The following is a 24753-nucleotide window of genomic DNA, read 5'->3' on the forward strand; positions in this document are numbered from 1 at the left end:
CACCATCACCATCATCACCATCCTCACCACCACCACCCTCATCACCATCACCATCCTCACCACCACCATCATCATCACTATCACCATCATTTTTAGCATCATTACCATTTTGAGGGCTAAAAATGATATGGAGTAGCTTAAAATCTGAAAATTTGAAGATCTTTGCCTGAATCTGTACAGCTAATAGATACTCCTCTCTTGCACCCATATATCCAACTACTTATTCAGCTTCAGTTGCTATGTCTCAAAATCACCTCATTTTCAATATTTTCATAACCAAGCTCCTGATTTCTCTCCTCTCCTCTTCCTGCCTGAAATTTGATCTTCCCCTAGGGAGCCTTATCTCAGGCAATGATACTGTCTCAGGGACTGCCACACCATCATGCTTATGAAACAGGCACTCTGACATCTTTCATCCTGGAGATCTGATCCATCCCCAAATCTTGTCAGGTTCATCCCCTCTTTCTTGAATCCCCTCATTCCCCTTCATTCCATTCATTGCCTTCTCTCTAATTCAAGTTACTACCACCTCTCAAAGGACAACTTAGCAACAGGCTGAAGAGCCTCTGCTTATCTATTCTTATCCTTCAACACTTTCTCCACACTGCAGCCCAAAAGATTTATGTAAAATGCAATTTGAATTATTTCATGCCTTTCTTTTCCATTCACCCCACGCTAAACACATACTTAAAGCCTCGATACTTATTCCAGGGTCGTTGTGAGAAAGGCCACATTCTTTAACATGGCCTGTAGTAAAGAAGGTTCTATAGTCACAGGCTCCCACTTTCCTCTTCAGTCTTATCCTGAGGCTCACTGACCTTTCTTTCCTCTAATGGCATGCTCTTTTTAATTGCTGGGACTTTGCATATGCTGCTTTCTGCCAAGAACAGCCCTGACCCTACCAACCTTACTCAATTAACTTGTATTCATCCTCCGCTCTCAATAAAGAGGATATGAATCTTTTTCAACTACAACACTTGGTATAAGAAATGGCACATTATTTACTTTAAAAAATAAGATTTTGAGTCCCAGCTCACCGGGAAGACAAAAAATTCCATGTCTATTCTTCTTAAAACATTTTGGTGAACAAGGGTTAGGGAGTGTCCAAGGTCTCTAGTCTTTAAGACATCAAGATCACTGCTGCAGTGTTTATTTTCCAAGCTCAGAAGGTCCACTCCTCTATGCCATGCTTTACATTGGCACCAGTGCCAAGGCTAGGAACTTTCATATGTGATGCCAGCCCCCATCACATTGCCCAGCTGATTACCTGTGGAGATTAGGTCCTGGCACCTCCTTATGGTACTGCAAAAGGGGTGTTACTAACTTTTATGGGCAGGAACCACTCAAATCCTAACCTTTTCCTAATACTAGGGCATCTTTCCCTCTGCCAGAGTGAGTTATTTCTGTTTCTATCTATCAGCTCTTCCCTTGGGTCCCAACTCCTCTGGAGTGACTTTTACAAGGGGCTTTAGAAACACAGTGAAGACTTGGGGGTAGTGGTAGGGGAAGGAGATGATGACACCAAATTTTTTTTTTTTTTAGTAACTTACCTTGTTACATCACTTCAAAAGAAAGAAAAAAAAAAAGAATTCTTAACCAATTTTGTATCAACGATCCCTTTTTCAGTCTGATGAAGTCTATGTACCCTCTTCTCAGAATAATGTTTTTAAATCCCAAAACACACAAAAGTACAATTTTATTGAAATAAGTTATCAAAATATATTTTTAAAAAGTTGTTGTGTCACTATATATACTTCTTTATTTATTCATTAAACATCAGGCAGGTATAACTATAATAATTTTAAAGTAGTGATAAGTGTACACTATTTCAAGATCTCTGTAAGCACTGTGATACTACCATATTTGTTGGCCATATTTATAAATTGAAGGAAATGCTAAGTTTCAGTTAAAGGATAGTGAAAATAAAGCTATAATATTTTCTTATTTTCCTATTCAAGTTCAAGCCCCCTCCCCAGCCCACTGAGTTGTTAAGCCTGGATGAAGAAACCCTCCTCTTGACAGTCTTCTTCATCTTCCTGCCCATTTGTCTTGAGCCCCCCATGCTTTTCTGCATATTCCTTTTCATAGTTTGCAATTATGCATTGATTTGTATGATTATTTCATCATACAATAGACTATAAACTCACTGAGGGCAGAGAACATTTTTATTTACAATTATATTTCTGTATCAAGCACAGTCCCTGGTACTTAACAAATGGATGCTTAACATATCCTTGATGAACAAATGAAAAATGAATGAATGTTGAACCAATTCACCATTATATGACTTGAACAATGAATTGTGGCTATTTTACTGGTCTACACTTTGTGGTTCTTCCTAGATGCCTGGCGGCTCCCTCAGGAAGAAAGTTTGGCATCTGAGCTGGTAAGGGTGGGGGATTTCAGGGGTATTATGAAACTAGAGCCAGAGGAAGAGGAATGAAATGGTGCTGGAGGTATGGAAATGCAGAACATCCAGGTGTAGAAGCTCATCCAAGTGGGTTGTTGGAACAAAAGATCTTGGAATGAGTCTTGGAACTTTGTTTCTTAGGATGCTTTTGGCTGCAAATAACAGGATATTAAACAAAAAATGGTTAAAAGTAAGGCACCTGGATGGCTCAGTCGGTTACATGCTTGACTCTTGATTTCAGCTCAGGTCATGATCACAGGGTTGAGAGATTGAGCCCTGCATCAGGCTTCATGCTGAGCATGGAATCTGCTTGGATTCTGTCTCCCTCTCCTCTTCCCCTCTCCCCATCCCCACTCCCCACTTATGCACATGTACTCTCTCTCTCTAAAAAAAAAAAAAAAAAAAGGTTAAAAGAGCAAGGGCTGTTGCCTACTGTGCCCCGAGATGGGGTGCTCTAAGAATGGTTTAGCAGCTCAACCATGTCACCAGAGTCTGCTCTTTTCATCTTTGCAGTTGGCCAACCCCAGTGGGTTGGCAGTGCCTCTTTTCATGGAGACATGCAAGATGGCTGCACCACCTTCTACACCAAAATCTCCCCCAGAAAGGAGGGGGAGAAAGTCCTCTTTATGTTGTACTGGGGAACTGGGTCATATAGAACTTTGAAGCCAGTCTTTAGCAAATGGGAGAGAGAGTATACTGGTTGTTTTAGTCCAATCATAAGTCATCTCTTGGGACATATTGCCAACTAATTTCTGCAGTGATGGGAATTCTCCTAGCAGGGAAGAATGGGGTAATGCCTGCAAGTAGAGAGGAAATCAACTGTGTGGCTTGAGGTATGGAGCCACGGTGGCAGGGATGACGGGTGATGGGTACGAGGACACAGAACTAGATGAATACCCTTTGCCAATGAAGTAACTCACTCTTTAACTGCTTCTAACAGGGCATTTGCATTGAGGGGACAAATCCCTCGTTGAGAGCAACATAGGACAAATCATTGTGCAAAATCCCAGAGTTGTTATAACCATTGCTTTTATTATTTATTTATTTATTTATTCATTCATTATCTATGTAGAGGGAGAAGGGAAGGATTAGGGAGAGAGTGGGAGAGAATCTCAAGCCGACTCCCCATTCAGCATGGAGCCGAATGTGGGGCTCAATCTCATGACCCCAAGATCATGACCTGAGCCAAAATCAAGAGTCGGACGCTTAACTGAGCCATCCAGGTGCCCCATAACCACTGCTTTTAAAATCTAAAGAGTTACAAGGATGCCTAATTTTTAAGTAAAGATTTTTCCCCCTGAAGTATTTATGTATATAATACCTGTGTTTGCATATGAATCTTCTAGAAATATATACAAAGGTTAATAATGGTTCTGGGAAGAAGAAGTGGGAGACAAGGGGTAAGATAGAGGCTCACTGTTTGTGCATGCCCTTTTGTATCATTCGCGTTTTTAGCATATGCATGCAATATTTTTCAATTTAAAAAAACTGGTTCAATTTTTAAAAATAGATTCATGTGATTATTTTCCATTTTAAAATTTCCACTAGCAAGACATATCCAACATGGAAAATCTAGATAATATTTTTAAAGTGACTTTAATTTAATTAGTGCTAAATAATTGTTCATTTGTTATTTCATTTAATCTTTACAACAGTCCTACTTACAACCCTGTAAGTGTTATTTCTGTTTTACAGATCATAAAATTGAGGGCCAGTGAGATTAATGATGTTGTCCCAAATCACAAGTGGCAGACCTGGGATTAAAATCTAGATCTGTTTAACTCTAAAGCCCATGGTTTTCCAACAATAATAAGGTGACTCTCAATATGTGGTTGTGGAAAGAAAAGCAGGGGAGAGATGCAGTCAGTTCTCATCCTCGGCTGCAGTTATGTTCTATAAAGTTACTGTGAACACTGAATTAGTGAATACCTAATCATTGCTTCTAGAGGAAATATAGGAGTAGTTTCCTGTGAGCCTCCAGCTGCAACTGTTTTGTCAACTGATCAATACATAACTTTGTTTTATGTGCATTTTTGTTTAAAGCCACCTTATCTAATGTATGCTGTTGATCCCTTAACACTGAACTCAGCCAACAGTAAATGAATGAAACTTATCTAACGCACATATTTTCTCCGTAAGGCACATCACAGCCTTCCTGAATTTAGGAAAACTAGATTGCATTTCAACACTATGCTTTGGGGCAATTTAAAACAACAAGTCATCGACAAAAAGCACAAAAATCTGAAAAACGTGGCACTAAGTAGAACTCAAAAAGGGTATTTATTTACAATATTAGAGCTGAGAAAGAAGGCAGAGGATTACCTTGTTGGACCTCAGCTGGGAAGGTGCATGTGAGTGACTCAAAATTTTTGCCACTTTTTACATATCTGCAGATGACCGTGAAAGTGCCATGAGTATTGACTTTGAACTTACAAATAAATTCTAGAAAGAAAGCAAATTTGCAAATACGGAACCCACAAATAATGAATATCAGCTGTATACCACTCACATGTAGGTCAAATTATCTTACAGTATTTCTGAAATAGAAGAGATGCCTGAGACTCTTTTCTAGTCACTCACATAAAATAGTGTCCCCATTCATTGGAATCCACTGGAATATGGCTCCCATCCATTCCAGTGCTCTCTAGCTTTTTTTTACCATGGTAGTTATTTTTTTATATACAGCCCTTATGGCCACTTGATCAATTATTTGTTTAATGAGCTGTCTCTTCCATGAGAATATAAGCCCCATGAATACAGGTGCTTCATTTTGTTCAGTCTTGTATTCCCATTGCCTCTAAGAGTATTCCATAGTAGGCTCTTGGTAAATATTTTGTTGAATGAGTAAATAAACAAATGACTATCATGTGCTTGGCATTTGAGTGCGACGAGCACCAATGCCTTATTGCAAGCACTCAAACATGTATGATGTCTGAAAGGCAGTTTGATGGCACTGCCAGGATTCTTGGCTTATAACTGTGTGTATCAAACATTCCCACCCACCGCCGTAAGGGAAATCCAGCACAGGCTGTGTTTCTGAAACTCTGGTGAAAATGCGTAAAGGTTAAGCTCAGTGCTAAAACCACTGACATTTGAACAGCCTCAATGAGAAAGCAAAGTGGTTGTGAGAAACATTCATTTGAAGTTTTATGCTGGAAGTGTGAGCGCCCACGGTAATAACTCTTAAAGAGCCATATAGACTTGCTGGAAATTTGTATGGGGGGCGGTGGTGGAGATGCTGTTCATTAAACTAACAACACACGTATGCTGGGTCTTTCTAACTGAAGGTCGGTGGAGCATGGCAATGGAGGGTCAGGTTTAATTATCAATGCACCATAAACAATGTTCTTTGCTGGGTAAACCCTCTTTGCACTGGAATAGTTAGAGATGCTTGTCTTAACTGTGCTTCAAGAACAAACTCAAACCATACCATTCTGCAAGAAGCCTTCTCAGACTCCCAGGGTGGGAACTTTTCCCTCCAGTATCTGGCTGGTGCTAAAGTGTGCCTTCCACAGCATGACCAAGCTCATCCCATCTATTTGTGGAGGGGCTGCCTCCTCCACTACATTTTACGTTCCCAGCAGCTTTCCAGCAACACCTTCCTCCCTTGTATCCCTGAGTTCCGTCTTGCCCCTTCCTGATCCATTTCCTAAGACCAGACCAAACTTGGCTGAAAACCATGACGTTTTCCTGTTTAAAACCCAAGAAGGGCTCCCTGTTGTCCTTTGGGTAAAGTCCCAACTCTTTGTGTGGTTTATTTTCCACTCCCAGGTCCTCAGAGCAAACAACATTGAGCATGAAATGATAGTATTGAAATTGGTTGATGAGCAGATGGGAGTCCATGATAGTATTCTTTCTAGTTTTGCATATGTTCAAACTTCTCCAGAAGAAAAAGAAAAAAAAAAATGAGACTTGAGTTTGAAAGATGTTGGGAGGAGGTTTTATGACCTGAGGGAACAGCATATCAAAGCCCTACAGGTTGCAAGGAAACTTTGTACCTGATCATACAGTTGATGGAGCACTGATCCGAAAGGCGTTTTTTGGTTATCCTGGCAGAGTCAGACCGAGCTATGCCAGTGTGCACCATTAATGCCCTCTCAATTTGGTCAAATCCATGATTTCAAATTATCTGACTTAGAGTGTATCAAAATTATATTTTGATACATTTTACACAGACAGAGGCTGTACTGAGAGGTACCTGCCTGTTGGGGACAGTGGCTCAGACATTCTAGGAGTTGAGTGTGGAGAAGGGACAGCCTGGGTGGTCCACAGTGAGCATTTAATGCCTGAGTGAATGAGCGCAGCAGACGGGGGGAAAAAAAATGCATGAGACAGAGAGGCTTGAAATAAGAATTCAGTTGCGCAGAAGACATTAAAAACTCTTAGAGGTGGCTATTTATCTGGCAAGAGTGATAAGGACTCACATTTGTTGGCTGTCCTCTGATGTGCTGGGCACTGTCCTGGACCTTTGACTTGGGTCTGTTCTTTCAATTCTAAGCTTTAAGGAGAAGTGCTCAGTAGGAGTCCGTGTAGTAAATAATACTTCATGGGATACCTGGAAATTCAGATGGTCTAAAGTGCCATCTTTAATGAAGGAGTAAGTGGGGAAGGGCTGTGGAAACATCTGGTCTTCACTCTCCGATTTATTTAACACTAAGTTGACTGCTTTAAAACTGGGTTTTCTCAGCATGTGTGAATTGTCGAGTCGGGGATTTTTCCTGTTGCCACAATAGTTCTGTTGATGATTTTTCAGGTGAAGCATTTGAGGAATAACTGGATTGCAGGCAAAACATGAATCCAGAGAAGATAAAATTTTCCAGAAGTTTAAAACTCAAATAGTCCTTGAACCAGAATAGGTAAAATAGAACACATATACCTCCTTCTTGTGTTCTTTTCAGGTCATGTTTCATGGATATAATCCCTAAGAAGAAGGAATTCTGTGTAGCAAAGCTCATCTCTTCCTTAGGAGCCTACGCAAGTGGGTTTTTGCTATCTTGTTATAGTTTCTCTTTACATAGATTGTCCACTTAGAGAGGTGTTTTTTGCAGTGCTGATCCACTTAATAATTATTCAAAAACTAAACGTTATCATATAGGATTCATTTTCTAAAGAAAACATCAGGGATGGAAGATGAAAAAAATGTTGCCTGTGATACATGGAATTTAGGAAAAGAAAGAAAGAAGAAAAGAAAGAAAGAAGGAAGAAGGAAGGAAGGAAGAGGGAAAGAAAAGAAAGAAGGAAAGGAAGGAAAGGAAGGAAAGAGGGAAGGGGGAAGGGAGGGAGGAAAGAAGGAAAGGAAGGAAAGAGGGAAGGGGAAAGGAAGGAAGGAAGGGAGGGAGGGAGGGAAAGGAAGGGAAGGGAGAGAAGATAGAAAAGATATTTTCCCCATTTTCCAAGAGGGACTTTTGGCTTATAAGGCCACATGACAAGTTAATGCAGAGACACTGGATTTGTGAGAAGAAGATGGGCTTTGGTGTTCAGGTTTGAATCCTGGCCCCATTAGTGACATAATGAGCTTCTGATATAGTCTCATCTACAATGTATGAGAAAACCAGAGGATGGTTGTGAAGATTGTGATTACAAGCACATAGTAAGCATTGAGCAAATGTTTCCCTCTTCATCTTCTGTTTTTCCACCAACATTATTTCCCCTAATTTCCCTCACCTAAACATAAATCAGGAGAGAAAACTCAGCTAAATTCCCATAAACCAGTCATTGAATCAAATAAATATCCTGAGGCTTATATGAAGAAGAGATCTAGGTCTGAAACACTAAGAAGGTGGTTTTTAGCAATGCATTTGTACACTTTTAACAAAATATAGGAAGTCACTCAGTTGTTACCTGAAGCTTATTATAATGGAATTTACCTGTGTCTGTAACATTTATCTAAACACCATGTTTCACATGGTATTTGTCCCTTTAAAATTTTTTAACTAAAGTTGCTCATACCTATATGAAGGTCAACACTGACTGTGGCTGTGTTTGGATATGGAAGGTGGCAATGGGGTTGCTCTGTGTCCCGAGGGCTGACCCCTACCTCCCAGGGCTCCTGATTGGCTTTGGCCAGTGGGAGGTTATAGGAGAGGGAGTTGGGGGCATGGGCTGCCCACTTTCTCCCTGCTGCAGTGTCAGACTCCCAGCCCTGGCTGGGCTCCTATACAATATCCCGTGGTGGGTGACTGTCTTCATAGTCTCAGATCTCACTACTTTCTTCCCTTGCTCCCCCAGGCCTGAGAGTGGTACTGACTTTGCCTACTTGCTACTGCTTCAGTCCTTCAGTGTCCAGTGCCCTTTGTTGGTCCCTTGACCCTGTACTATGAGTGGTCTTGTCGGTTTGTGCTTGCCAGGACCCTGTTTGACGCACTGGTGCTTCCCCTGGAAGTAAGACCCTCCACACTTGGTCTCTTAATTATCTCTAATGGTCTCTCCTTGATTAGCAGAAACTTTCTGCTCTAGGCTTTGGAAACTACTTGTGGCTGCCAAGAGACCCCATGCTGTCTCTTGCTCTCTCCAAACGAAGCACCTTTCTCCTTGCACACGTGTCCCCTCCCAGACCCCTGGTGTCTTGTCTTGTCCCTCTTGTCTCAGCTCAGGCTGTCCTCTCCTTCAGGACATCTTTCCTGACATTGCCAGCTGGGGCCAAATGTCCTTTCTCTCATTCCCACAGCATCCGGCACTCCCACCTCCCACTATAATTGAGGCATCCTCTGGGCAGGAACGAGAACTCTTACGTGTCTGCCTCCCGACGTTCATCCCAGTGACTGGTAGACACCAGAGGCTTAATAAATACCTGCTGAAACAAAATTAATCGTGTTGACCAGCCTTTCACTTGATGGGTCCCTCTTCGCTCAAGAAAGAGAGGAAGAGAAACCACTTAGAAGGTTTTGATGAATAAACACATAACTTTCTGCCTAAAATCTTTGGGTAGAGTCGCATTTTCTAGCCATAAAGAACACAGAGGGCAGTCTGTTTCTCAACCTGAAATGAAGCAAGTTTCAACCCTACTGGCTGCCAAATTATAAGCTTCAGTTCTGGTCCTTCTTTAAATAAATCTTAGTTAGAAAAGAAAATATAAAACTGGTTCATTTCCTTCCTTTACCTATATTCTCTTACCTGCCTTTGAGTGAAAAGTATCTGCCTGTGAAATATTTTTGCAAGGGAAACTAAAACTATCACTGATCTATTCAATTTAAAAATATTTTAAGGGTGCTCTTTGTGCCTGCACTCCGAGAGTCCCTAACACTGCAAAGTGAGAATTTAAAGTGGTGACAATGTGGTGGAAAAATGAGAATTTAAAAAGTGGTGACAATGTGGGGGGAAAAAACCCCCCACCAAAATTAAAATTAGTTTTACACAAACATACATTAGTAATCATTTTTCTTATGATTTTTGCTGCCAAAAAGAACAAAAAAGAGCCACTTACTGATGTGCTTACATGAAATACAGGTTTTTCAAGCCATACTTTATTTGCACTGAAATCTCCGGTTTCCTGTCTCTGTGTTAGGACCATAGGAAATCAGAGCCACAGAGCTCTGATCCGTACCTGCCGGATGTGGCCCATGATGAACTCGTCAGGAGCGTTGGTGCTCTAAACCTTCTTGTGCTACAACAGCAGCATGAGCCTGGACCACCTTCCCGGGGATACGGAGGCCATGTGAGATTCTCAAGTTTTTCTCCTAACGGCTTTCATGCACGCAACGTCACCGTATACCTGAAAAATACTTTAGTGGTCTTCCATTTCCCCAAGAGGTAGAAGAAGCTTATTCCCAGGTTAGCAAATATCCCTAGGACAACTTTCTCCATCCTCAAGTTTCACAAATTCCATCCCAATAGATTAAAAATAAAAGCCTCAAACATCTTTAGCCTTTGCAGATATTTGTTCTTTGGTTCCAACTTGACCTTCCCCATGAGGTTTTCTCTCCCTCCTCTGCATTCCCTGATGCTTTCCCCTGTACCATTTACTCAGTCACTAATCAACCATCGTCTTGTGACAGGAGTATAAATCACTCTTTAGATCTCAGTTATTATTTCCTTTTTTTCCCATTATTTCTTGGCTTTATGTCTTTGAGCATGCGCCTACCTCTTCCCAGAACACTCCTTTCTCTCTCTCTGAACATCAACTCATCCTCCAAAAACCTATCCTAAATCTTACCTCTTCCTTTGGGCCTTTACCATCTTCCCATCTATAGCGTCAGGCTGCATCCTCCTCTAGACCCTGCAACACTTTATTTTCATGTCTTCATCCTGTGACCTTATTTACCACAATAAAAATTATAATACACATGCCACTATGTGCAAGAGAAGTTTGGAAATGGATGGGACCTTGCAACTGCAGCACTCAGCAAATTTCACTGAGAGTCTTGGCACACCATCTTTGTGCAAAGTGCACAATGTCACTGCTGTTTTTTATCTCTCTGGACAGAAACTCCTTGAGAGTAGGCATTGTGCTTCATCTTTTTATTCTCAGAGCATTTTACAGCAATGGGCACAGAACAGATACTCAGTAAATGCTAAAAAGATGAATTGAGGAAGGAATGAATGCGCTTCTAAGAGAGAACGGTGCTCTATTTTTCTCTATATGTTCGTTACACGTAAATGGAGGATATTTATGAGTGTCAAAAGAAAGGAGAGTATTGAATGAAGATGTTAAAGAACCAGATATGTTGATGGGAAAAGGGGATTACAGAAAATAGTACAAAGAGAGATAAGCACATCCATCCGAGACACACTGCCTGGTTTAGAATCCCGTATCAGCTCCTTATTAATTGTGTAAGCTTGGGAAAGTCCCTGAACTTCTCCGGCTATGTCTCTAAAACGAGGGACTCCAAAATACTTTGTATTCTTCCAACTCTCAAAACAAAATAGACTTGTTCTCTGGGTTGTTTAAAAAGTGGGGAGCAAAATAAAGTATGATTATAATTAGTACTATTGAAAAAGAGTCTTTCTGTACACTCTGTAAGTATTGCACATAACATCTAGCCTTGTGGTTCTCAAACTTTCTGGTCTCAGGACACTTCACATCCTTAAAAATTATTTATGAGAAAACCTTCATGACCTAGGGCTAGGCAAAGAGTTCTTAGATTTGGTCCCAAAGGCACAATTCATAAAAGAAAAAAAAAATCAACAAATTGGATTTCATTAAAATTTAAAAGTTTTGCTCTGCAAAAGATCTATTAAGAGGATAAAAAAAATCCAGACTGGGAGAAAATATTTGCAAATCACGTATCTGACAAAGGACTTGTACCCAGAATATATAAAGAATTCTCAGAACACAACAGTAAGGAAACAAACAACTCAAAAAGAATAAGGGCAAAAGACTTGACTACACACCTGATCCAACAAAGAAGACATATGGATAAGTCCATAAATATGTCCAGCATTTGTAACTGTCAGAGAAATTCAAACTAAAGCTACAATGAGATACCACTACACACTCATTAGAATGACCAAAACAAAAAATACTGGAAACCCGGAGCGATGCTCAGGCAGCCTAACAGATTCCCCATACAGGCCAGCAACAAGGTTCTGAGTTTTTAGCCTAGAGAAATAAAAATTCATGTACACAAAAACACCTGTACATAAGGGTTCTTTATTTGTAGCCTTATTTGCAATAGTAAACTCTGCAAGCAGTGCAAATGTCCTCCAAAGGGTGAGTAAATAAATAAACTGGTGCATATCTTCAAGGGAATACTACTTAGCAATAAAAAAGAATGAACTACTGATACACACATTTGCTGGGACGGATGTCAAAAGCATTATGGCAAAAAAAAGCCAGTCTCAAAGGGTTATATGCTATATGATCCCACGTACATAATGTTCTTAAATTAACAAAATTATAGTGATCGAGAACAGATCAGCCACTACTGCAAATTCTGGTTGGGAGGCAGGTGTGACTCTAAAGGAGGAACATGAGGAAGTTTCTTTGTGGTGATGGTAAAAGTTACAGTGAGGTGAATCTGTATGTGTGATAAAATTTCATAAAACTTTACACACATACACATAAAATACATACAAAACTGATGAAGTACCTATAAGATCTGTAGTTAAGAGTACTGAACCAATGTCAGTTTTCTGTTTTTTGACAATGTACTGTATTTATATAAGATATTGTCATTGGGAGAAGCTGGGCAAAGAATACATAGGATCTCTCAGTAATATCTTTGCAACTTCTCCACATTCATATATCATTTTAAAATTAGTGAGGTCCTGGGGCGCCTGGGTGCTCAGCGGGTTTTGGCTCAGGTCATGATCTTGGGGTTGTGAGATCAAGCCCCGCATTGGGCTCCATGCTTAGTGGGGAGTCTGCTTGGGATTCTCTGTCTCTCTCCCTCTGCCCCTCCCCTCTCTCACATGCACATGTGCTCTCTCTCTAAAATAAATAAATAAATCTTAAAAAAATACAAGTAGTGAGGTCTCAAAGAGCTTCTGTGTATGTGTGCTCTATCAATATTTACAATATGAGAAATTGATTCTGAGATTTTGTTTACAAATGTATTAATTTAAAAATGACAGTAAACCAATTATATGATGACATAGTAAAACATTTTTATGAAAAGTAACTATATTTTCCAAAACAAAGCAATATGAGGAGAGTGACATTAAATTTTGCAAATCTCTTTAATGTCTGGCTGAATAGAAGACAGCTGAATTGTCCTATCTGCCATCGGTTGTGACTTTACGTGTCATGTCGTCTCTTGAAAACTCCATTGTACACTTAAAAGAGAGTGAAGGTAAAAAAGTCAAAACTGTGTTAGTTTCATTATAAGAAGTGTTTGGACCTCACAAGCTCTCTGGAAGGGTCTTGGGAATACCCAGGGGTCCCTTCTATACACGGACAACTGCTGATCTAGGTGAAGTCATGTGCCACAATATTCTGGTTATTTGTTTTTGCGTCTTTGTCCCCCACATGAATGTGAACTATGGCAGAGCAAGAACTCTCTCTAATTCACTTCTGTTTCCCTGGAGGTTAACACTATGCCAAGTCCTTAAGTTCCAAGTTAGGAACTTAATACATATGGTGAAAAGAACAAAGAATGGATGAAGGAAACCATTTGTTGTTGTTTTTTTCCTTTGTCCTTAAAGGTCTGTAGGTGATTACTGTAGGTTTTCAAAGTTTGAAGAGAAAATCTGAGTCTCCAGAGATGTGCTGTCTGTAGGAAGAGGGTCGGTTGGTCCAGGGTGCAGAAGACAGTGGGTGGAGAGACCCAACGAGGCCAGCCAAGTGATTTGCATTCATACTGCTGCGTTTGACTTTTCCCTCCCCTCGTCTCCTGCCATCTCTGATTTTTATGTTCCTTGTCAGGACACAGGAGTACATACAGGATATATAGCATATGTTGCGAGGTCCAAGAGGACTTCTTTGCGGGACCAGCCACAGCCAGGATCAATTAAGTAACAAGGAAGGTAGAAAATATAGCTGCAGCTGGAACAAATCAGTTAGTCAGGCACGCGGGTTGCAACCCATACAAGGTCAGCAGGCAACTGGCGTGAGTAGCTTTGAGTGAAGCTTTTGGCTCCACAGAGCTGGAAGGAGCCAAGCGATCAGGCATCCTCGCATCCTGATTTCCAATCGGGCGTACCGTGGAGGGTGAAGACTTTGCAAATGATGGGCCCGGTTGTGTCCCGGTGATGTTTCTCATCTGGTTTCTTCTGGATGGATTTCTCCCCAGCCCCCCCAACCCCATGTGAGTTATTTCGCCCCAGTGACAGGTTGGTTTTATGGCTTGGAGGCGGGCCTCAACTACTAAATCTCCATGAGTGAGAGGAGCTGGACCTGTGTATGAATCAAGGGACTTCCTGGAAGTGGTGAGGGGGAGGTGTGGAGAGAAGCAGTGATGCTTGCAAAAAAGCAAAACCTCACACGCCATCTTACCACACACATGTTACAGCTAGAGATCACATTTCAGGTGAATTTTCAACAATGGATAACTTCTTGGTGAATTGATTAGCTATCAGCTTTTTGTTAGGTCAGTAACAAGGGATCGTTATTTCTCACCTGACTCAGTTCCCCACCCGTGTTCCTCAGAATAATCTTTCCATATACATGCATGTATTTATATATTTTCATTGTTGGTGGTAAGGGCAAAAGTCTAAGCAGATGTGTGGAAATGTCTTTGTGAGAGTCCTTACAATATTAAGTATATTTTCCATCTTGATCAGAATTCAGGACACAATTAGGGAAGGAGATCCAAGTTGAAATGAAGGATTTTAACAGAACATAGAGATGTAAACACAATCCTGATGACCACGTTTGTTGCAAGTTCATCCTTTCATTCAATAAGTAATCACTGAACATGCTCCCTCAGAACCTATAGAAATCAATAAGGAACCTAGAGGTTAGGTGGGGTCATTTCAGTACTGCCTGCAGGGAAAGAAGATCATGAACAGTAGGACCACAAGGAGAAAGTGGTTACCTCTACCAGGTGACGTCGTGGAGGGTAGAGTCTGAGAGCAGCATGTTGGCTTGCCGTGCACTTTGCCACAAGGGTATACTTTTTAGAATCTTTAATAAGCTTGAGTTATTATTATTATTACTGTCATCATCCTGTTTTGATTCAGAGAGATTATGCCTTGTGTTCAAATTCAATAAGGCAAAGATAAACTTCAGATTCAGATCTTTTGACTGCAGAACATTTTCTCAACTACTGTTTGGAAGAGAACTAACTTTGGAAATTTATATATAAAGGTCCTGAGTTGTCACTATTAAGGCATTTTCTGGAAAGTGATAATTGTAGCGAAGATTAAGAGAGCATAATCCCTCGCCTTTTTTACATTTTCAAACACCTTTATACTTAAGTACATTCCTTCCAATTCAGTATTTATTGAATTTAGTTGCTGAGTGTGGCCTGCTTTGTACCTTGGGGAATATTAAAAAGAGGGGCATAATAAATTATCCCAGTTCTTTTGTGTTTAGGAATGAGCATAGCATGCATGGTTAAAGAGGACTTTGGAAGAAATCTTAAGACGATGCAAGGAGCAAGGAAGGGGAACAGGCTTCTGGGAGAAGCTGGTGGGTTCCATGTAGGACATGGGGACCCAGAGGTACTAGGGGATCCTTTGTAAGGACAGGCTCAGGACAGAATTACTGACAGGGCCAACAGAGCCAGGGCAGCAAGGTCTGACTGGAAGATAGATGAGGACCTGTCCTCCCCAAAGAGAAAGAACAAGGCTCTGAATTTGAGGCAGCATTGGGTACATGAAAATGTGTGTTCTGGTGAGAGAGAAATGCAGAATTGTGCTCTGGAAGCACGTGGCTGAACCTGCTGGGCTCTGGTGTCTTCCTCCTGAATGTGCTTTGCTGGAGAGATGATGCATTGTAGCTGGTACACCGCTAAGCCTTCAGCCTCGTCCATTTGGATCTTAAATGTTCACCAAAATAACCAAAAGCCTGGAAGCAAAGCCACAGCAGCTCTGGATAAGAAATGAAGGGCAGGGATGCAGGTGAGGCAGAGACAGAGAGTGCAGAAGCAAGCTGAAGCGTTTCCTTCTGATCATGGACCAGGGTCCGCCACTGTGAAGGAGCAATCCTGTTCTTCCTGGATAAGCTTTGATGATACAAGGCGTTGGAAACATTTAACCCTGGAATAAGGAGGTCCTTTCCATCACATCGAAGTTACTTTGGGGCATAAATATGACCCTCCCCAGTGAAGATTCCCATCAGTTTGTGGAAGGATACTTTGTGGATTGAAACCTATTAAACTTGGATAAAGGGCTGAGTTTTATAGTTAGGGACCTAAAGTGGAAACATGAGTTAGAACAAGCACCTCGCTGTGTGTATGTAAAACTGGAGAGCAGAAGCCCCAGTAAGGAATCCTCTGTTCTACCTCTCTTATTTCTCTCTCTCTCTCTTTTTTTTTGGAGTAGGTTGAAGAGATGAAAAAGCCCCAGTTAGTTCAGGAATGAGGAGGTGGGCTGGAAAGACAGCATGAGACAGTATTGAATCATTGTTCTCCGAAAATAATGCCAGGAATGAAGGGGTGGGAAGACGATTCCAAGCTTGCTAAAGAGAAAAGCACTCTTCCTGGAGAAGAGCAAGTTGTCAAAAGGCCTGGGTGTGACCTTGGGTGGTCAATGACCCAAAGAGATCACTTGAACCCCAATGGTGCGGGGTGTCCAGAGCAGCGGGACCCAAACAGCGGTTACATCTTGTCCCCTGGGAGTGTATTGACACTAGTTTCCACCTCAGAACTAGAGTCCACTCTCCTCGAGGGGATCCAGGAAGCTATTTATTTTAACAGAATCCCCCAAGAAGTGTCCTTATAGCCAGGAATCTGGGATTATACAACAGCCCTCAGGACAAGGGACTGTCTGAACTCTTCTTTGAAAAGTGCAAAATCTTGACTCTCTGAACACAGTGAGTTCTCAACGAGGGTTTGAATGGATGCATTGATGAGACAAACTGGGTGGGTGGGTATGCACGGTCTAAATGCAGCAGGGACCATTTTCAACATGAGAAGCATGGCTTGGGACTGCCAGGGTGTCAAGCTGGACAGAGCAGAGTGATTCTAGAGCAGCAGAGATACAGGATCAGTTTCCTGGGATGGAGAGGAAAGAGGGGAGTGCACACAGACAAACTTTCTCTGCCATAGGTCTTTGACAAGGGATTGAGGAAGATGTTTCCTGGAGCTGAGAAGTCAGTGGGACATAGGGAAGGACCACATCGTGCCAGAGACAGTTGCAGGGATCCCAGTTGTGCCTTGTCTGGCTGCCTTGGATCTGGTTCTGGTTCTACCAAGTGAGGCTTTGAGACATTGGGTGAACTGTGCCTCAGTTCCTCCTCTGCATGTGGGGAGCGTGGGGACCGACCACAGCTGCTGGAGCCCCTCTTGGCTGGCTGCAGTGACATGGCCACCGGACTGGAAGTCCCCAGGAGTTCCTGTGGCTCAGTGAAACGACCCTTGCACCAGGAATGAGACGATATGTGGGAGCAGGAAGGGGCAGTTATATCACTTCTACACACAAGCTGTGTGATGTTGAATGATGGGCATTGGATGCCCTAGGTGTGAATTTTCAACTGACTGGCTCAGGAGTGCCTTGCAAGATGGCTCTTTTACCTGGGATGGGCTGGGTGGGGAAAGAAGTAGAACAAGAGATGGAGGGGCTCTCCCTGGGAAGTCCAGCAGAACAGTGGTCCTGTTCTCTGAGCCCTGGTTAATCATCTCAATATTAAATGAAGTGCCCTTTCCTCCAATCATTTAAAAAAAAAAAAAAACAAACACAGAACATGGGAGCTAAGAGCATTTGGGGCCCACCATGGACCCCCATTGTACCTCAGTGTCCTCTCCAATAAAATGGGGGGGGAGATCACGGTACCTACCTAATAGATATGAGGTGAAGAGTAACATTTAAAATATCAAAAGTGCTTAGAAGAGGGCCTGACTCAGAATAAGGGCTTATAAACATTAGCTACGACTATTAAGAATAGTATTTTGTAAACAATGATAGACAAAAAGTAGAAGCAGGTATTTGGACCCCATGAGGGGCTTTTTGGATGATGCTGTAAAAATCCTTCTGCAATTTTTTGTCTTTGTGTGCCCTTCCTCCTCCTGTACCATTGAGTGGGGAGCAGAGCCCCTGGGTGCTCCGCCTGAGGCAGAGGACTGTCACAGGGTACATCTCAGCTACTGGCCACTCAGGCCCAGCCCTGGTGTCAGAAAGGAGGTTAGCTTGGGCAATTCAACCTGCTCATTTTGCAGGTGAGGATCCTAAGGTATAGAGAGATGTACCTGAATCTAAACCACAGGAGCAGGGATTACAAATCCCCGAGCCCATGAGCCATTTTTGCCCTGTTTTGTCCCAGCTGCCAGAACCAGCCTTAGAGTGTGTACTGTCTAAAGTTGGCTTTCTGGCTCACCAGCTTTCTAGACTTCGGGGCATATTCACTTTGATACATTGTACAAATTAATTTTGTTTCTAAAACAGGGGTGGTAAACAAGAATGACTAGGGCATTCCTGCTTTTTATGTGCTCGACATTTATGAGAGTATTTACAGTCGAGAGTGGTAGCGTTTGGGGGAGGATGGATTTGCCATAGCAACGGAAGTGCGCGTGTGACATGCTTCCTTTTGTTTCTGAGGGAATGGAGCACTTTGTCCAGTGGCCTCTGCGGGAGAGGTGTCCCACCACTTGCAAGTTCAGCTCTTTTCCTCTTCTCTGCCTTTTCCCTCTTTGGTCTGTTAGGCTACTTCCCCCTTAGCCCTGGTCCCTGCATGGAGGGCCCACAGGCCTGTGGAGACCTCCCCCTTTGCTGATTCCCTGGTTTGCTGCCAGGACACGCACAGAACCGTGCCTCACAGGGCTGCTGTATTCACGTCCTGGGCCGCCATAACCCAGTACAACGAACCGGGAGGCTTAAACAGCAAATGTATTCTCACAGTTGTGGAGACTGGAAGTCGGGAATCAGGGTGTTGGCAGGGCCCTGCTCCCTGTGAGGGCTCTGGGGGAAGATCCTTCCTCACCTCTTCTCGCTTCTGCTGGTGGCTGGCGGTCCTTGCTTCTCCCTGACTTCCCAAACTCTGCATTCGTCACATGGCCTTCTTCCCTGTGTATCTCTGTGTGTCTTTTCCTCTTATAAAGACACCAGTCAGAGTGGATTCAGGGTCCACCCTAACCCATGGTAGGTGAGTTAATTACATCTGCAGGGACCCTATTTTCAAATAAGCTCCCATCCTCAAGTTCCAGGTGGACATGAATCTTAGGGGACACTCTTCAACCTGCTGGGGCTTCAGCAATGCTTTGGAGTGGGTTCTGCAGAAAGGTGTCTGGCCACCCCGTGTCCTGCAGCTCTTTGGATCGGAGGGGTTTAGTCTCAAGGCCTCCCCAGGCTCAGGGTTTATCCATCACCTCTAAGTCAGGGTTCTTTGATCCTGACCAGCCAAAATCTGTTAGCTTCACAGAGGACATTTGGAGCTGAGTAACTGAGTCATATCTACTACTACTTCCCTCAGCTAAGTCCATCTTTGTCATGTTTTTCTCTTCTGCCGGCCACCTCTACCACCTTCTCATACAACCTTCACTGCAAACAAACTACCCAGTGCCCCCCAAATGTGTTTCCCACCTCATCCCTTTAGGCCTTTGCTCTGCCTTAAATGCCTCTTTCCCATTTCTTTTTTTTTTTTTTAAAGATTTTATTTATTTATTTGACAGAGAGATACACACAGAGAGAGGGAACACCAGCAGGGGGAGTGGGAGAAGGAGAAGCAGGCTTCCCACGGAGCAAGGAGCCCGACGTGGGGCTCGATCCCAGGACTCTGAGATCATGACCTGAGCCGAAGGCAGACACTTAACGACTGAGCCACCCAGGCGCCCCACCTCTTTCCCATTTCTGGCACCTCCGTCATCATGGCTGGCTTCTATGGAACCTCCCTCTTTCCTCCCACAATCAGTATATCGTTCTCACCTTGATTACAGCACTAAGCATGCTGTGCCCAAGTTATCCCTTTAGGAATCTGCTCGTCTATTAGGGCCTCCAGTGAACTTAGGTTCCCAGGCTTGCCCTACAGACATTCTCCCTAGAGACATCCCTCCATGCACGACTGCATTTGGTGACCTCTTCTTCCCTCCTCCTCCTCCTCCTCCCCCATCTCCTGGCAAGAAAAAAAATAGTGTGGAGGATGAGTCAGGTTCTAGAATGATAATCAAATCACATTACTGGAGGATAGAATTTTAACAGGAGAATATAAATAAACCTGAATAGGGAAGGGTGCCTCTCCTCTCCCTCTCTCTTTCTCGCTCCAGTATTTGAAATAATGGTGCCTGGAGCCTGTTCGTCCATTGAAAACATGCCCTTCACATCCCACTGTTTTATTGCCACCTTAGAAAATCCAGTAGTGCCAGAGGGAGGCCCCAGAGACAGAAACTCATGAAAGCCTGTTTAAAGAATCTTCCTTCACCAGGGAGAGAGTGGTCCACATGGGATCTGCACACTGTGGCAGAGACTCTTGATGGTCTCCTGTCATCTGTTCTTTCCTCCTTTCTTTATAAGAGATTGCCAACTGTGAGCTGGGCTCATTGTTACTCTAAGATTTTATTTCCAGCCTTCCATGCAGCAGGAAAGAGGGAGGGTGTGTAATATGAATGAGTTCTGGCAATGGGATGTAAGTAGAAGTGATGCATACCAATTCTTGGGCTGTGCCTGCTGATCCTCCTCCCTACAGCTGCCTGGACTTTGAACATGATGGCTGAGCTTGAACAACCCTTTTTAGATCATGAGGAAGGAACCAGGGCCTAAGGTCACTGTGGAGCTGCCATATCGGGCTTGGACTCCTTACTTCTGAAATTCATTGATGTGAGAGGGAAAGCAAGTTCTGTCTTACAGAAGCACATTTTGGGGGCAGTTTCTGGTGCTCACAGCTGAGCTGGGATGACCAGACTCTGCTGGTAATGAGCCTCCTTCTCTCTAAGACTGGCTCTCGCTGTGGGTCTTTCTTGGGGGCTTCTGGTAGGTGATAGTGACAGCACAGCATGGGAAGATTAGGACTCCCATGTTCCTACTACAAATGGAAAACTTTTCACTCCCTTTGAGTGACCCCATGGTGGACCTTGACTGGCTCTAACTCTGTATCTCTTAACCTATTTTTCACTATTGACTCTTAAGGACCTTTTTAAGGTATTTGAACACAGATACACTGTACATTTATGTATGTATTGCATATGTATTTGTGCTTCATACATAGAAAATGTCAGGTCTTTTGTACTCCCACCAGGAATCAATTTATTTTTCCTTGGGGGCATTATTAGCCCTAATAAGACTATGTTGACTGAAGACATTTTGTTGACCAAGGAACATTGAGACTTGTTTTAAACTGACCTATGCAGACCTGTGGACTCGTTATGTCTGTCTCAGTCTCTCAGGCTGTTATACCAAAACATTGGTACAGGTGGCCTGAATTGTGGAAATTATGTTTTCCCTGGTTCTGGAGGCTAGGAAGTCCAAGATCAAGATGCCATCATGGTTGGGTACTGGTGAGGAAGATCTTCCCGCCTTGTAGATGGCAGCCCTTCTCACTGAATCCCCACATGGCAGAGAAAGGAAGCTCTGGTGTCTCTTCTTTTTGGGTAATTTCAAGCACCTACCAAAGTAGAGAGAATGTTGTAGGTAAACTGCCATATTACCGTTCATCCTCTTTCATCAATTATCAACTCATGGTGATTCTTTTCTTAGTTTCAGGCATACAACACAGTGATTCAATATATGTGTATGCTGCAAAACCATCATCACAATAAGTCTAGTTAATGACGTCTCTTCTTATAAAGGCACAAATCCCACTCATGAGGCTCTATCCTCCCAAAAGCCCTACCTCCTAATGCCATCACCTTGGGGGTTAGGTTTCAACATATCAGTGGGGGATGGGGCACAAATAGTTTATAGCACCTTCCAACTTTGTTCCCTTATCCTGCCCTCGCTGTTTCTTCTGTGAGGGGCACCTTCTCCTATGTCTTCAGGAGGCTTGCTCCTTTGGACCTTTCAGACCTCATTACAACAGTCACCTTCTGGAGACTCTCTGTTCGCATTCCAGAAAAAACAATATTCCTTACTCCTGTACTCTCTGCTCTAGCATCCCACTTTATTTTTTTTTTGTTACCCACTTTATTTTCTCTTTTGCTTACTTGTTTTTTTACTGTGCTCTGTGTCTCCACCCACTAGGATGTAACATTCCAGGAAAGGCCTTCTCTGTCTGGTTCACTGTTACATCCCAAGTACTTAAAACAGGACCTGGCACACAGCAGGTGCTCAGTAAATGTGGAATCAATGAAGAAACACCCATCAGACACTAAGTGTGGTGAGCAAGCACGCTGTCATTTTCCTACCCTTTTCAAGCATGGACGGTCTTCATCCCTCACAGGGACACAGCACTCTAGAGTTTACAAAGGACTTTCATATCCATTTCTCACTGAAGGCTCTCAGCCTTCCAGGAAGACAGGTTTTACTAGCCCCATTTTGTCGGGAAGACCTTCTTGGAGTCACATATCTGGCTGGTGGAACTGAGGCCTTCTGACCCAAGGCCGGCCTCCCTGCATTACAGACCCTCCTTCACCGGGGAAGGACCCTCCCTGTCCATTACAGTCTCCACTTTCTGGCCTTGGACATGAGGGAATGACTCAATTCCTCAGTTACTCAGGCTCTGGGTCAGATATTGATTCAACTGATGACCGCTAAGCCTTAAGTTGCACTTAGAAGTAACTGGAAAGATTTTAATCCTGCTCTTGTTTCTTAGCTTTTCCCCAGCAGGCCCTTGGCCTGGTCCCAGCTCCTTCTGGGCTTCGGAAGCTCTCTGCTTCCATTGCACTTGAAAGATGAGTCCTGGCAGGAGCTTGGGCAGAAGGTGCTGCTCCCAAAGATCTCATAGTAAGGGGTAATTCTGGTGAGAGGCAGTCAGGAGCCCAGGTGATGGCTTTTATGTGATTAGCTGTCCCTTACACGTGTTTTTGGAAGAGTCCTTCCTCAGATGATGAAATGGGTTCTCTTCTGGGGATTTCTGCTAAGGAAACCATCCCCAATACACAGCAATGCAGGATTTGTTTTTGAAGAATTAGCCTAAATGTCCAACAATATGGGAATGGTTAAATAAAGTACAGTAAATCCATGGGATGGTACATAACCATTATGAATGTTGGGGGAAATATCTAGTAATAATCTGGGAAAACACAAAACGCCCACAAAACTTTAAATGACAAGAACAGGATGCAAAATGGTATGTATACTCTAATAGCTACAACACAAAGGAAAAACAATAGCCAGAAAATTCCTGCAAAGAAACATACCAGTTCCATGAGAATGACTGTATTGCAATGACAGGTTTATGAGTAGGGTCATTCCTTTTGTTTTTCTAATTTTTCTGTAATGCAATTTCTGTTACTTTTCTTTAAAAAGCTTTGTTTAAATGTTATTTTTGTAGCTCATAGTAATTACATGTTTTTAAAAGGAAATATCAGAAAGGAAAAATGTTTAAAATTTACTGATATTCCCATCACTGGTAATGTATTGGGGTATAGCCTCCCTGTTCTTTCTATATGCATATAAATCCACAATTTTATAAGCAAAAATAAAATTATACTGTACTTATAATTTATAGTGTATATTTTACTCACTGATATGAACATTTTAACATGTTAATATTCTACAATATTATTTTAAATTCTGTTTAGTTTATGTTGTAGAGATGCATCAGTATTTGTCGTAACGTCTTTGTCTCTTTCCAACTAACTTGTCTCACACATTCTTGATGATTTATGTAAGATAACATTTTTATTTTTTTAAAGATTTTATTTATATATTTGAGAGAGTGAATGTGCACATGAGTGGGGGGGGGAGCAGAGAGAGAGGGAACAGCAGTCTCCACGCTAAGCGTGGACCCCAATGCAGGGCTTTGATCTCATGACCCTGAGGTCACAACCTGATCCAAAATCAAGAGTCAATTACTTAAGCAATTGCACCACCCAGGTGCCCCAGATGACATTTTTAAAGTGAAATTTTTGAGTGCTAGGTATGGTTTATATATGTTTGGGTGTGTGTATATATATACATATATATGTGTGTGTGTGTGTGTATATATATATATATGTCAATTTATATTTACCTAAGTTGTGTAAGCAAGAGCCTATTTCTCATACTCTTGCCAAATTTTGTCATTATTATTTTTTATAACTTTGTTCATTTAACAGCCATGAAAGTGTATACTAGTTAGGTGTCTTTCCATTGCAGTTTTTAAAAACCCAACTCAAGGGTCACCTGGGGGGCTCAGTCTCTTAAGTGTCTGCCTTCAGCTCAGGTCATGATCCCAGGGTCCTGGGATCAAGCCCCATGTGGGGCTCCCTGCTCAGTGGGGACCCTGCTTCTCCCTCTCCCTCTGCTGTCCCCCCCGGCTTGTTTGCTCTCTCTCACTCACTCTCTCTCTCTCAAATAAATAAAAATTAAAAAAATTAAAAACCTAACTCAAACAGTTTAAGAAGGCAGGGCATAAGGGAGGGAGAGATTGATAGCTCACTGCAAAGTGCCATGGGTAGATTTGACTTTAAGTAAGCCTTGATTTGAGTTCAAAAACATTGCTGGGACTCATTTCTGGACTTGGGTTCTTCTGAGTTGGGAGCTTTTCTGCTCTCCGTGTGGTGTTTTATCAACATCTATGCCAGAGAAAGGGAGAGTCCAATAAAAATGACAGCCTAGTAGAAACCTGAGAATGGCTTTGTTGGCCTTGGCTCTGACTGGGTCTACCCAAGACGTGTGACCCACAGTGAACTGACCAAGGGCCAGGGCATGGAGCCTGGCACATGCTCCTCCCTAGAATCTTCCAGGCTACCAGTAGGGAAGCCATAGCTTCCTCAAAGGCAAAGCAGGGTGTGGCT

This window comes from Leptonychotes weddellii, chromosome 2 (genome assembly GCF_054177405.1).
Source record: "Leptonychotes weddellii isolate Sample4059 chromosome 2, ASM5417740v2, whole genome shotgun sequence".
NCBI lineage: Eukaryota > Metazoa > Chordata > Mammalia > Carnivora > Phocidae > Leptonychotes > Leptonychotes weddellii.